The sequence below is a fragment of the Phyllostomus hastatus genome, unplaced genomic scaffold, assembly GCF_019186645.2.
Source record: "Phyllostomus hastatus isolate PE091 unplaced genomic scaffold, TTU_PhHast_1.1 phas_scaffold_78, whole genome shotgun sequence".
In the NCBI taxonomy this organism is placed as follows: Eukaryota; Metazoa; Chordata; class Mammalia; order Chiroptera; family Phyllostomidae; genus Phyllostomus; species Phyllostomus hastatus.
The window spans coordinates 51,472,187-51,484,669 of NW_025334041.1; the positions used below are offsets into that span (position 1 = coordinate 51,472,187).

The 12,483-nt window shown below is 37.4% G+C and overlaps 1 long non-coding RNA gene across 1 annotated transcript; it reads left to right on the plus strand.

Moving 5' to 3' along the window:
- Positions 1-110: 110 nt before the first annotated feature.
- Positions 111-9,348, plus strand: LOC123812187. Its single transcript, XR_006784491.1, has 3 exons — positions 111-237; positions 5,326-5,443; positions 9,174-9,348. It is a non-coding gene; the product is annotated as an uncharacterized LOC123812187 (long non-coding RNA).
- Positions 9,349-12,483: the final 3,135 nt, after the last annotated feature.

The following is a 12,483-nucleotide window of genomic DNA, read 5'->3' on the forward strand; positions in this document are numbered from 1 at the left end:
TCAGTAGCAAGTAGGTGTAGCCTAGATTGGGGAGAGGGAAGGAAGTGGTGGGTTAGCAGGACCTTGGGCCTTTAGTGCTGGCTGCTGGTCAGAAATTACTCCTTTCTGTGGGCTTCATGACATCAAGATACAGCTGGTGGTCTATGTAGGGCTCTTTGGCATAAATGTGAGGGGTCCTTGGAGGCACCTTGGAACATGCTGCTAAACATATTTATTGAAGAAACTCAGGGAAACGAGGTAAGATAGGAGTTAATATAACTATATAACACCAAAACCAAATCTATTTGTCATTATGGTGTTAATGTATAGAATTCTTCTCTACATATAAAAGGATAGTAATGTGATTTTTGTGGATCATAAATATATTTAAGTTACACATGGAACATGTACAGGGTTTTGTGCTTCTTTTCTTTGAGTTCACCTTATATTCTGAGCAACTTCGTATGCCATTGATGCATTTTTTAATGTCTGCAGCTAATCACTGTTCATCTCTGTCACTTAGAAGTTGCCTGACCCTGTGCAAATTTCTTAATCCCTTTATGCCTCAGATTCCTCACTTGAATCCTGATGCAGTAATAATGCCTGTCTCAAAAGGTTGTGCAGATTAAATAACTAAGAAGGCTACCTTGTCTGGATTCTGGCATACAGTAAATTTTCAGTGATTATTAGACATTATTGTTAATACTAATACCATTTTTTAAAGAATTTAACTTCCCTATACTATCAACTCATTCCCTTATGATTATCTTTGAAAGCATTGTATGCATCGGAACTTCTTGAACTCTGGACAGCAGTTGTCCCTGAAGCTTATGTCCAGTCCTCCTGTGTGAAGCAGATGTGAACTCACACTAGCTTGGGTCTTCTCGTGAAGAAAAGAGAGGAAAAAGCTGGCTTACTATGGCTAGATTTTTTCCTGAGGCAACTGCCCTATTTTCCCTCTTGTCTGATAAATACCACTTCTGAGATGACAACACTGGAAAGCTGACAACACTGGAAAGTTGACTTATAATGGTGGGAAATTATTTAAACTTAGATGAAGGTTTTAAACGTTATGACACAAAAAGGAAGATAAATGGCCACTTCAGAAACATCCCTGAGGAAAAAAATTCCTTCAAACAAGGAAGTAAAGTTGGAAATTATCTTTTACTTATTAAACACTTTCAGAAAATAAGTATTTTGTTGCATTTGCTTCTCCTAATATTAATAGCGTTTGATAATTAAAACATTCTAAGTGGCAGGCAATGTACTACAAACACTTTGGCAATGTACTGCAAGCATTATCTAATTTAATCTGCATAAACCTATTTTGTGCTGTTAATATTGTTCTCATTTTTTTAGATGAGAAAATTGAGGCTTTGACAGAGCAGCATCTTGTTCCAAGCCTTACAGGTATAAGTGGCAGAACAATAATTTGCATCAGAAGGTCTGACTCTGAAACTCATATTCGTAAGGAAGATACTATACATCATATATAATGAAATAGTTTCCTTCAGTTTAGAACAGTCTCTTACAGGTAGTTCAGTCTCTTTTGGTAGCTTCTTTATATTTTCTATGTTTCTCTGTCTTCCTTGGCTAGTCCCCAGGGTGGCATTAATGCATATGGGAGGAATGGGAGTGTCTGCCACCCCCCACGTCCTCTCAAATTTTCAGCTCTCTGCCCTGATCATCTCTGGGATTTAGCCTCTTCCTCTGAATTGGCTGGGGCAATAACCAGACCTGAACCAACTACTGACCCCACATTATGCCCTTGGGTACAAAGTTCCCACCCTGCAGCTTCTCATCCAAATCCCAGGTACTGCATGCCCTGGTCCTCTCAGCACCTCTCACCCTCTTAGAGACCTGAGAGGCATTAGGACCTGCTACACGTGAAGCTGTGGGGAAAGCAGTGCTGCCCTCACTTTTGTAAATGCCCTCACTGTTCATGTTGTTTTTCTTACTGTGGCCATTCTGAGGGAGCTTGCTATCACCAGATAATCTCAGATTCTCTCTCCATCTATTTCAAGTTTTTGTTGAAGTTCTGTCCTCTCTGGGATAAGACCCTCAGAGGCAAGGGAACCAGAAAGGCAACTCCTCTTGCCCTCCCCCTTATCTCACAAACATCACACTGGCAGTGCTATCCCTTCCTCTAGAGCAGATGCTAATTTCCCTGTCGCCACCTTCCCACTTAACTGTATCTAGACCTCTACTAAAATTCTTTGTTCCTAGTTTGCCAGCTTGCATTAACCTTAAAATAGGATGTTTGAAAATTTGGAAAACCTTTTTCACCAAACCTTGTTTTCAAGCCAATTATCTCATGATTAACTCAAAATGGAGCATGTCAAATGTCAAGTTTGATATCTGATAGAGTATTAGTAGCTATAATTAGTATGCTGAAACTTAGATCCCCAGAACTTGTTCTAACTGGAAGTTTACACCCTTTGTCTAATATTTCCCCATTTCCCCCACCCTCCAGCCCCTGGTAACCACCACTCTACCCTCTGTTTCCATGAGTTTGGCTTATTTTGATGCCTAATATAAAGAGATTATATGGCATTTTTCTTTCTCTGTATCAGTTATGTGATTTAGCATAATGCCCTCAAGATTCATCCAAGTTGTGACAAAAGGCAGGATTTCCTTGTTTCTCATGACTAAGTAACTTTTAATTGCATATGTACCTCATCTTTTTTATCTGTTTTTCTATTCACATACACTTAGTTTGTTTTCATAACACGGCAACTGTAAATATGCTGCAATAAGCATGGGAATGCAGATAACCCTTCAAGATCTTACTTTCATCTCCTTTGGATATATATCTACCAAAGGGGTTGTGAAATCATAAGATAGTTTATTTATTTATTTTTAAGAGATACCATACTATTTTACGCAGTGGCTGTGATATAAGCATTGTGCTGGGAGATCGAAGAGGTACCATAGGCAGTGGTTGCCCAACGTTACAGTAAACTAGCTAATGGGGTGCAGTGACCAAACTCCCTAGCCTTAGGCAGATTCATGGCAGGGGGGGGGGCAGACCTGACAGTAAAAACTGAAAAAGGACAGGATTGGCTTGAAAGCTGTACACTTCTTGGGCACATGGAATTATGGGATGGAGATTTAAACAAAGGAAAGGGAGAGACTTGTTCTCTTTCCCTTCCTTGGGGAACCATCTGGATGACCATGCTGCAGTAATCTGTGATTTCCAAAAGATGGTAATTTTAAATGGAAGGAGGAATTCTGGGAGTCTCCTGGAAGAGAGTAGCAGGGTTATATTTCTTTGGGTGTTTTAGAGGAAATGGACTATGAGGCAGAAGCCTGTCATTCTTCCAAAACGGTGTAGCTTTTGAATAAAATACTCCTTTTTCATTAAACCCCTGCCTCCAAAATTTGCCTATGGGGGGCAGGCAGCAGGATCCAATTTAATATTTGGTTAGAGTTGTACCAATTTATAATTCTGCCAACAGTGCTCCAGGGTTTCTTTTTCACTACATCCTCACCATGCTTGTTACCTCTTGTCTTTGGATAAATGCCATTTTTTCAGGTACGAGTGAAAGCTCATTGTGGTTTGTATTTGAAATTCCCTGATGATTAGTGATGTCACAATATCTCTTCAATTCCTATGCCTATTTTTAATAAGTTTGGTTGCATTTGTGTATGTGAGTTCTTTATAAATTTTGGATATTAACTCTTTTCTGATATATGATTTTCAAATACTTTCTTCCATTATGTAGGTTGCCTTTTCATTTTTTGATCATTTCCTTTGTTGTGAAGAATCATTTTAGTTTTATGTCAACTTATTTTTTATTTGTGCTTTTGTTGCTTATGGACAAATTGTACCATTTAAAGTTATACAAGCCTATATACGAGTTATATCTTGATAAACCTGGACAAGATAAATAAAAGGAAAGCAAAAAAAAAATGTGTCCTGAGTACAGCCTCCATATCCTTTCATGGGTGGTAAATTTCATGGTTTATTCTTTTTTTAGAGACTTTATTTATTTATTTTTAGAGAGGAAAAAGGGAAGGAGAAAGACAGGGAGAGAAACATCAATGTGTGGTTGTCTCACACATGTGCCCCTACTGTGGACCTGGCTCACAACCCAGGCATTTGGTCTGATTGGGAATCCAATTGCAACCCTTTGGTTCACAGGCTGGCACTCAATCCACTGAGCTACATTAGCCAGGGTTCCTGGTTTATTCTTAATGGAAGAAGGGCTACAATTTATCATACTTATGTGGGAAAATAAAAATATTCTGGCTACAAATTTCAAAAACATTATCTTCTTTAAATATTTTGATTGGTACATAAGTCCAGGCTATGGAGATTTCAGCCCTCTCTATGTATCTCATAATTCATGTAAGAGCAAGTTCACGAAATAATATATAATGTATATTTTCTTAGCCTTTTCCCCTAAGGCAGACTGTCTAGAAAGGGAACTCTTTCAGACACCATATTTTGCCATGTATAATGTGCTCCCATGCATAATACGCAACCATGTTTTTGGTAAAAAATTTCAGGAAAAAAATCTTTCATTTTAACTTTTTAATTCAATTTTTTATTCATTTATATTTAACAAACAAGACTGATTATTGTACTCCAGGGTATTAGTTTGCATATGGATATCATTCTTGCTTTCTGGAGTTACACTTTTAATGCATAAGCATGAATAAAAGAATTAAAAATACTTATACAGAGACTGAATTAGGTCTATCCATGTATAATGCGCATCTTTATGTTTCCTTCAAAAATTTGGGCAAAAAGTTTGCATTCTACATGGCAAAATGCAGTGTGTTCCCACGGGAATCCTTTAGCCATGGCTTGTGGAATGACTGTTCATTGATTTGACCAGGCTCTACTGGAGGAGGAAACAGGCCTGACACAGTCCATATTTGCCCCCAAATGTAACAGTGCGTTTTATAAACATAATAAACATTGAGGATGTTTAAAGTGATCTAGTAGTGCAACTGAAACAGCACAGATTATTTGTTTAGACAGACACTGCCCCCCTCTAAGCATCAATTCTTTCTTCCATTAAACAGGTTTATGTGCAGGGTTTTTATGATAATCACATGGGCTTCTAAACACATGGAGCATCTAGCACATTATCTGGTAGCCATGATGGCAAAATTGATGTGAATTCCATTTTGTTCATTGCCAGTGCCTCTAGCCTGAGATTTTCACAATTACTAGAAATCTCTGGGAAATAAAATAACATACCTTGTCTCTTCTCTTAGAAATTAGCAGGCCTTTCAACATACATGGTCTCTGTGTACCCTAGTCAGTAGGAAATGATGTCAAACCGGGGGGTTCATTTGATAGCCAACACACTCCCTTTCTTTCCTTATTTTGAGGCATCAGCATGAGAAGCACAGGAAGTGCTGCAAGCTGAGGCTGGGGCCTAGCCAGGGCTGAGGCTTGGACTCAGGACTGAGGATGCTTCACGCTGAGAAGGATGTGGTCACACTCATGGTAAGGGGTGTGTGTATTTATTATCTTGGCTCCAATGACACTGTGGGCTTCCAGGGTTCATTATATTAGGTCATCATGTCTTCTGTGGAATTTATATTAGAGACCAAAGAGGAACAGAGAATTTTATGTTACTTGTGGTTAAAATTCATTGCCAATAACTGACCCAGTGTAATGATTTTTGTTTTGTTGTTGCTGTTGTTGTGTTTAGGAAATATCTGGGTTTCAAAAGTCTGATCTGATGTCTATCAGTAACTTGCATGTATAAAATGTTATATCTAGACACACTAAGAGAAAATATATGCTTCCTTTATGCTAATGCCACAAATATTTTCAGTTGCTTTAAGAGTATAGATTAAATTTCAACTCTAAACAAAAAATAGCATTTCTAAGAAAAGCCAAATTATGAAAAAATAAAACGTTAGCTCTGGCTAGTGTGGCTCAGTGGATTGAGTTCTAGCCTGTGAACTAAAGGGTCTCCAGTATGATTCCCAGGCTACGTCACATGCCTGGGTTGTGGGCCAGGTCTCCAGTAGGGGGTGCGTGAGAGGCAACCACACACTGACATTTCTCTTCCTCTCTCCCTCCCATTCCCTCTCTAAAAATAAATAAATAAAATCTTTAAAGTATAAAACATTAGTTTTACAAAAACTTCTCAACCCATCTGTGAAATGGTGGAACAATTCACATTTGCGAAAAGCATTGTGAAGAGAAAATAAGTGTTTGTAGCCATAATGTTCTGTCTTCCCTACCTGTGTGCCCCAAAACCAGACTCAGGAAGAGACAGGGACAGGAGGAAACGGGAGCCTCTCAGAGTGTAACTAAGGGAAACAGGTGGCTCAGAGCCCAGTGCCCAGACCAGTCATTTCTGAGTTTGCTAATTGGTCAACACCATATGGAAGCTTTAAATATAATTGTATGACACACAAAAAGCAGTCTTTCACCCTATGTTTTTTTAGATATGAGAAACTTTTAGAAAGATTATTTTTCTTTTTATTGTTTTATCAAGATAAAACTGTTGATAAAGTGGGTTTCAGTGAAAGAGGTTGATTTCAGTGAAAGAGGTTGATTTCAGTGAAAGAGGTTGATTTCAGTGAAAGAGGTCATCCAAGTTGCAAAAGTTGCTATGACCTGAAGTCACCATTTGACTTTTCCAGATGAGGGTTCTCACTATTCTCTCTGTCCATCAAACACTCAGGACTTACACAGGTCAAACAATTCTATGAACCCCAACACACACATAGACTTTTGCTCTGGATGCATACTGGCCTCAGTGCCTGGGGAGTTCCCTTGCTTGTCATGGAGGTGGGAGAGCTAAGTCCTGACCTCCTCATCAAAGAAGATAGATGTTTCCATGTCACTCCCCCAGGGCTCTTTATCGAAAGTCTGTTCAGAATCAACACCCCTACAAATTCTCTAGATCTCTTGTAGCCAGGCTAGCAGTAGTGAATGACCACAGGTTGGAGTTTTCAATGGATAACTCATGATGCAGAGCTGTTCTGTCTGGAGATACATTGGTATCATTCAAATCAAGGAACTAAGATCACATAGAGAACTCAGCTCAAATCCAAAACTCGGTATCCCAGCATTGCTCTGTGTTCAGCCTGCTTCAGCAAACAGGTTGAACAGAGAGGAAGGAAGTGAAGGATGTGGAATCCACTGAGCTTCCGGATTTCACCTGCTGTTTTCATGTACACTTTCCTTAAATGGATGCCAATAGGCTGAATCACAGAACATTGAACTGTTAACTGACATTCTGTGTGGGCACCTACATATATTAGAGAAAGGTGAAAATAAACACCCTCCATTAGAAATTTCATAAGTCAATTAATGCTCTGTGTAGAGGTCTCCAAATTGCCCCACAAAATCATTTATTTGCTTTTGATTTTTTATTATATGGCTATGGCCTCCTCTATTAACCTGTTCTCTCCAAACTCAGGCACAATCACTTCCAATCCACCACAGGCCCTAATGCTCATATTCTCACCACAAAGGTTATTTCATTTATGAGCAACTCTCAGGCTGTTACCCTTGAGGTCAAGAGTATACCTGGGAGAATTTCAAATTCAGGAAACAAAGTTGAACCACCTTTCACATGAGTGCTTAATCCAGTCACCACAATTGGCTCAGAAGTCCCTCGTGCTCTTTTCCATTTACCTTTGGATGACATTTCTGTACTCTCCAGCAGAGTGAGATTGGGGGAGTGCGGCATCAAACACAATAAATAAGGAACATGTCTTCATGTTCCATCTTATTTTTTTTTTTTTGGCTCAATAAACAGTTCTTGTTGTGCCTATTTTTTCTTATAAAAAAACTAAAACCCAAAAGTCAGAAAAAATTGATTGCATAATGAAATTGTAGAGAATTCTTTGTAGATTGTCTCTAAGTGAACACTGCAGGTATGATTTTAAGAAACTTAATGTGGCTTGGGATAGAACCTCATGCTTCAGGTGACGTAAAAACTCAACACTAAGCATATAATGGATGGTTAAATACTCTATTTTCCCATAATATCCCATTCAAAAAGTTTTGTTTTACACATTCCTCTGGGACCAAAAATACAGATTTTATAACCAACAGATCTGGATTCAGATCCCAGACTTGCTTTATTATCAAATCACTTAACTTATCAAAGTGTTACATTTGTATCTATAAAATATCTATAAAACTGAGATAATGATAATACTAGTTATCCTTCAGTATGATTATAAGGATTAAATAACATGAAGTATATAAAGTGCTTAATAAAGTATGTAGCACATGAGGAACATTCAATAAACAATACCTATTATTGTAATATTCTTATAAAATCATTAAGTTACATTTCCTTATTTTCATATAGAATTGAGCTGTTTGATAAAATGGCATTAGTCAATTATATACATGTAAACTAATTATTTGTTTTTCTGTGTTTGAGTAAAGAAAAATAGAGTCAAAGAAATCTTATGAATGACAGACTGCAAATTGTAATTCTAGAACTTTCAGAATTATAACTACAGATTTTTGGCAATTACTCTGTAGTTAATTTATCAATTTAAAAATGTGACAGGATTACAGTAGAATAAAAATTGATCAACATGTGATTGAAGCAGTTCAATGTTGACTTGAAGGTGGCCAGAAAATAAATTAAGTAATTACAGAAAGAGAGATCAATTACAAATGTGGGAGTGTGGATTTTAGTTGACATAAAACTGACAGACATTGCTCTAGTCTCTGTCTTTACTAAAAGCTTGTATTATTTCACCACTTTGCACTTTTGTTTTAAAGAATATTAAGAACACAGAGTTTAAATAACCATAATATTGATTCATCTAGCTCTATAAACATATATAAAACAGTATAATCAAAGATCTTTTTATGTTATTTATTTTATTCCATTTCAGTGTTGATAATTTACTTAATAAGTCAACAGATACTTATGAATCCATCATTTAACCCAATAAAAGCAGCATTACGGATAATCTACATGCATGACTTCATTAAGTTCATCAACTAGAAAAGTACAGAATTTAATGATACTCTCTCAACACTGTTTCATTTCCTGTTTTGTCACTGAAGGAACAGTGGCACATCATGTTCTGTTAGAGATGGGATCTTGTTGGGTTTGTGGAGAGTGAAATTAAACAAACTAGATAAATATTCTTTTTTTTTCCCAATTTGTTATACTCTTTTGGGAGCAAACATAACCCATTTATGTGACTACTTGATTCCTTCTTTCTTCTACTCCACATAGACCCTCCACCACTGTTTACCTGCTCTCATTTCTTGTGAATTGGACCCTCATGGGCTGTGGTAGCAGTCTTCCTTTTCCTCTGGTTGTGGTTTGGAAGCCGTTAATAGAAGCACCAGCAGGAGAATGGGAAGTAGGAAGAGAGTGAGGTAAGGATTTCCTTGGGGAATATATAGTACTTTCTGCCCATAGCCAGGGGCTTATGTCCAGGAACCAAGAGGTGGAGGTAGAGGTGGAAGAGGCCATTGCCTCTTACACCAATTAACCCATGGGAGGAATTTGCTTCTTTTTTCCCAGTGCCCTAGATCCACAGGCTTATAGGCACAAGGTAGGAATTCTTTTGTCGGGTTAACAGTCATGATTTCTTTAAAACTCAACTTCCACTGACCAAAATTACATGAAATTAGAGAAAAAAGATGCTCATTTATGTAATCTGTAGGGGTCAGCGTCCTGGAGCCTACAGCAGGGTGGAAAACCAGGGAAAGTGGACCTTGGGGGGAAAACAGAAGGCATTTAGCAGAGTCCACACTTTTGCCCCTCAGCATGCACCTTTGTCCTTTGACTGGGTGAGAAATCCATAGCCCTAAAATAGGGGATGTACAGCATCTTAGTCTGGAGTCTACCTTCTTCTCACTCTCCAGGTGAAGTCTGAATGAGGATGGTTTTCTAGCAACCTTCCAAGAAAGGTAGAACATCATGTTCTCAGGCAATGAAAGCTCTAAACAACCTACTGAAGGAAACATGATCATGTGCTACAGTGTGTGCCGTTCTACTTGTGACTATCTCATTACTATATCTGCATGTGGACAAAAAAGGAAGTTAAGAAAGCAAGAAAGTTATAGTAGAGTGTGAATAAGAAGACTGAGTTTTTTTCCACTATCTAATACTTCCTATTTATTCTGCTTAGGTAATAAGAGGCATATGAGCCCAATAAACTATCCAAATCATTAACATGGTCTTTATCTTGGCAGGTGGGATCAGTGGGAATCAGAAGAGAAGAGGTTTTATTTTGTAAAAGACACAAAAGTGGCTAGAAAATAGGGGAGAAAAAGGGGTCAAGACACAACCCATTAGAGGCCTTTTTAAACATCAAATTTCACATGTTGTCTCTAAGTCTTTAATATTATGCAGAGATATTTTCAATATTATGAAATAGGTTACTTCTGTTTAAAAATAAATTTTAAAATAAATTTCAAAAACAATAAGAGTTTCTATTAAACAATTTAGAAGCTACAAAAATTACATAGAAAAAATATCCATGATCCCAAATTTCAGAGGTGACCACTCAAAGATGTGCCCTTTCCTGTACCCCAGGCTGCCTGTCTGAATTCTGAGGGCTGAAAATAAAGAACACCCAACACAAATCAGATAACATGGGTTTCCAAGTGGGCTTAATATTTCTTTTAAATTATGATCCTTATAAGATACTTACTAGGTAAAATGCATCACTTTTCCCACAGTACTAGCAATTTTTTATGAAAACAGTGACTTTGAAGATTTTCTTAGATTTTATTCAGCAACATTATATAATCTAACTTATTTTATTCATTAATTAGATTATACAATGTTGTTTCCATTGTGCAGAGTGATTGCATATACACCACATTAGGTATGATAGAAAACAAGTTAAGCCAAAGTTATTAGAATATTTTAGACATTCATCTCTAAAAATCCCCCACCGATTAACTAATGTGGCACCTCAATAATGATCAAAATTTTACTCTCACTTCAACAGACATTAATTGAGTACTCTACTCCATTTAGTACTGTACACTCTAGCAAAATGCCAGTGTTTCTATGACTCAGCAATACGAATAACCACTGAGTTGGCAAATATTTACTTTGGACAGAACTGGTTTACCTCTGGTGTTTGTGTGGACAAAGTGCCCTTGGTGAAGCCCTCCTTAGCCAAAAAAAGAAGGTCAGGAGGAGTAAATGCCTCCAAATATAGAATTATGTTTCCCCAAACAGGGGTTGTTTGCTTCATGCCTACAACCACTCTCCTCCAAAGCTGAGTGCAAGTCAAAGCTGTTGAGGAATCACATTTGAAAACTTAGATTTAAATATATTTGGGGTACATACTCATTAGAGTCCTTCATATGTAGCTAATATCTTTAAACTATAATAAACAACCACACTATGACAGATGTGCTGCTAAAGCTTTGGACATGCAAAGGCATGTGCTGTGTGGGTATGATTTGTCATATCTATATGTGTGCTAGATGTTATTTTATTTTTTATCAGCTTTCATTTACTGAGCTCTACAAAGTGCCAAGCACTGGGCCACACCCTTGTTATGCATCATTTCAAGGACATTCACAAACCATGAGGTAACACAGGACCTTTATCTTACAGGTGAGGAAATGGTCTAGAGAACCTAAGGCCTTGCACCACAGCTAATGTCAAAGCCCAAGTCTGACCTAGGTCTCTCTGATATAAGAGTCCAGGCTTTAACCACTTTGCTGCACCACATATGTATCCAGGTAACTATTAAACTATTAAAGAATCACAAATACTAAGAACTATTTGAAAAGACAAATCTAAGAATCATTCATCCCTCAACTTTTTGAACCAGAGCATATCTACTTTCATCTGTTTTCTATAAGCAAGATTGCATTTGAAGCCTAAAACATAGATCGTATTTGTTTTGTCATGGCCAAGCAACAACAATAACAAATTTTGAACCATGAATTGAAGTAGTTATAACCAGAATTAGTGAGATATTTATAACCATGATGTGTATTTAAGATGGGAACTGTAATTTTACTGGTTAAGGGAAGCCTAGCATCAGAAAAGACTCTACAGAAACAACCTCTAGCCTGGACAGAGCATGTGAGATTTGTTATTCCTGCTATGTGCAATGCCTACCTCAGAGTAGTCAATTGCACATTTACTGTTGGATAAATGGAATCTTAAGCCCGAAAATGAAATACCCCTCAAACTCCAATCTAAAGTAGACTTTGATTTGGACTCAAAATCAGCAGTGTTTATAAGTTTTGTGCAAAATCAAATATTCTCACTGTACATTATCATTGTAGTGTTCCCTGCCTGGGTATAGATCATGCTACGTTTGTTATATTTTAGCCTCTAGGAAAATGAATGGCATTTAATATAATATCCATTTTTTTCTACAGGAGATAGGTCTATTAGAAAAAACTAAATATAAATTGTCTAGTATAAAAAAGGCCTCAAAAATATGGTAGTGTATATATTTTGACATAAAATAAAATGGAATGAGTGAGGAAGAATAGACATGGGTGCCAGGGTGAGTCTACTGGGGAGAGATTAGATATCAGAAAAACGAGTCTGGCCA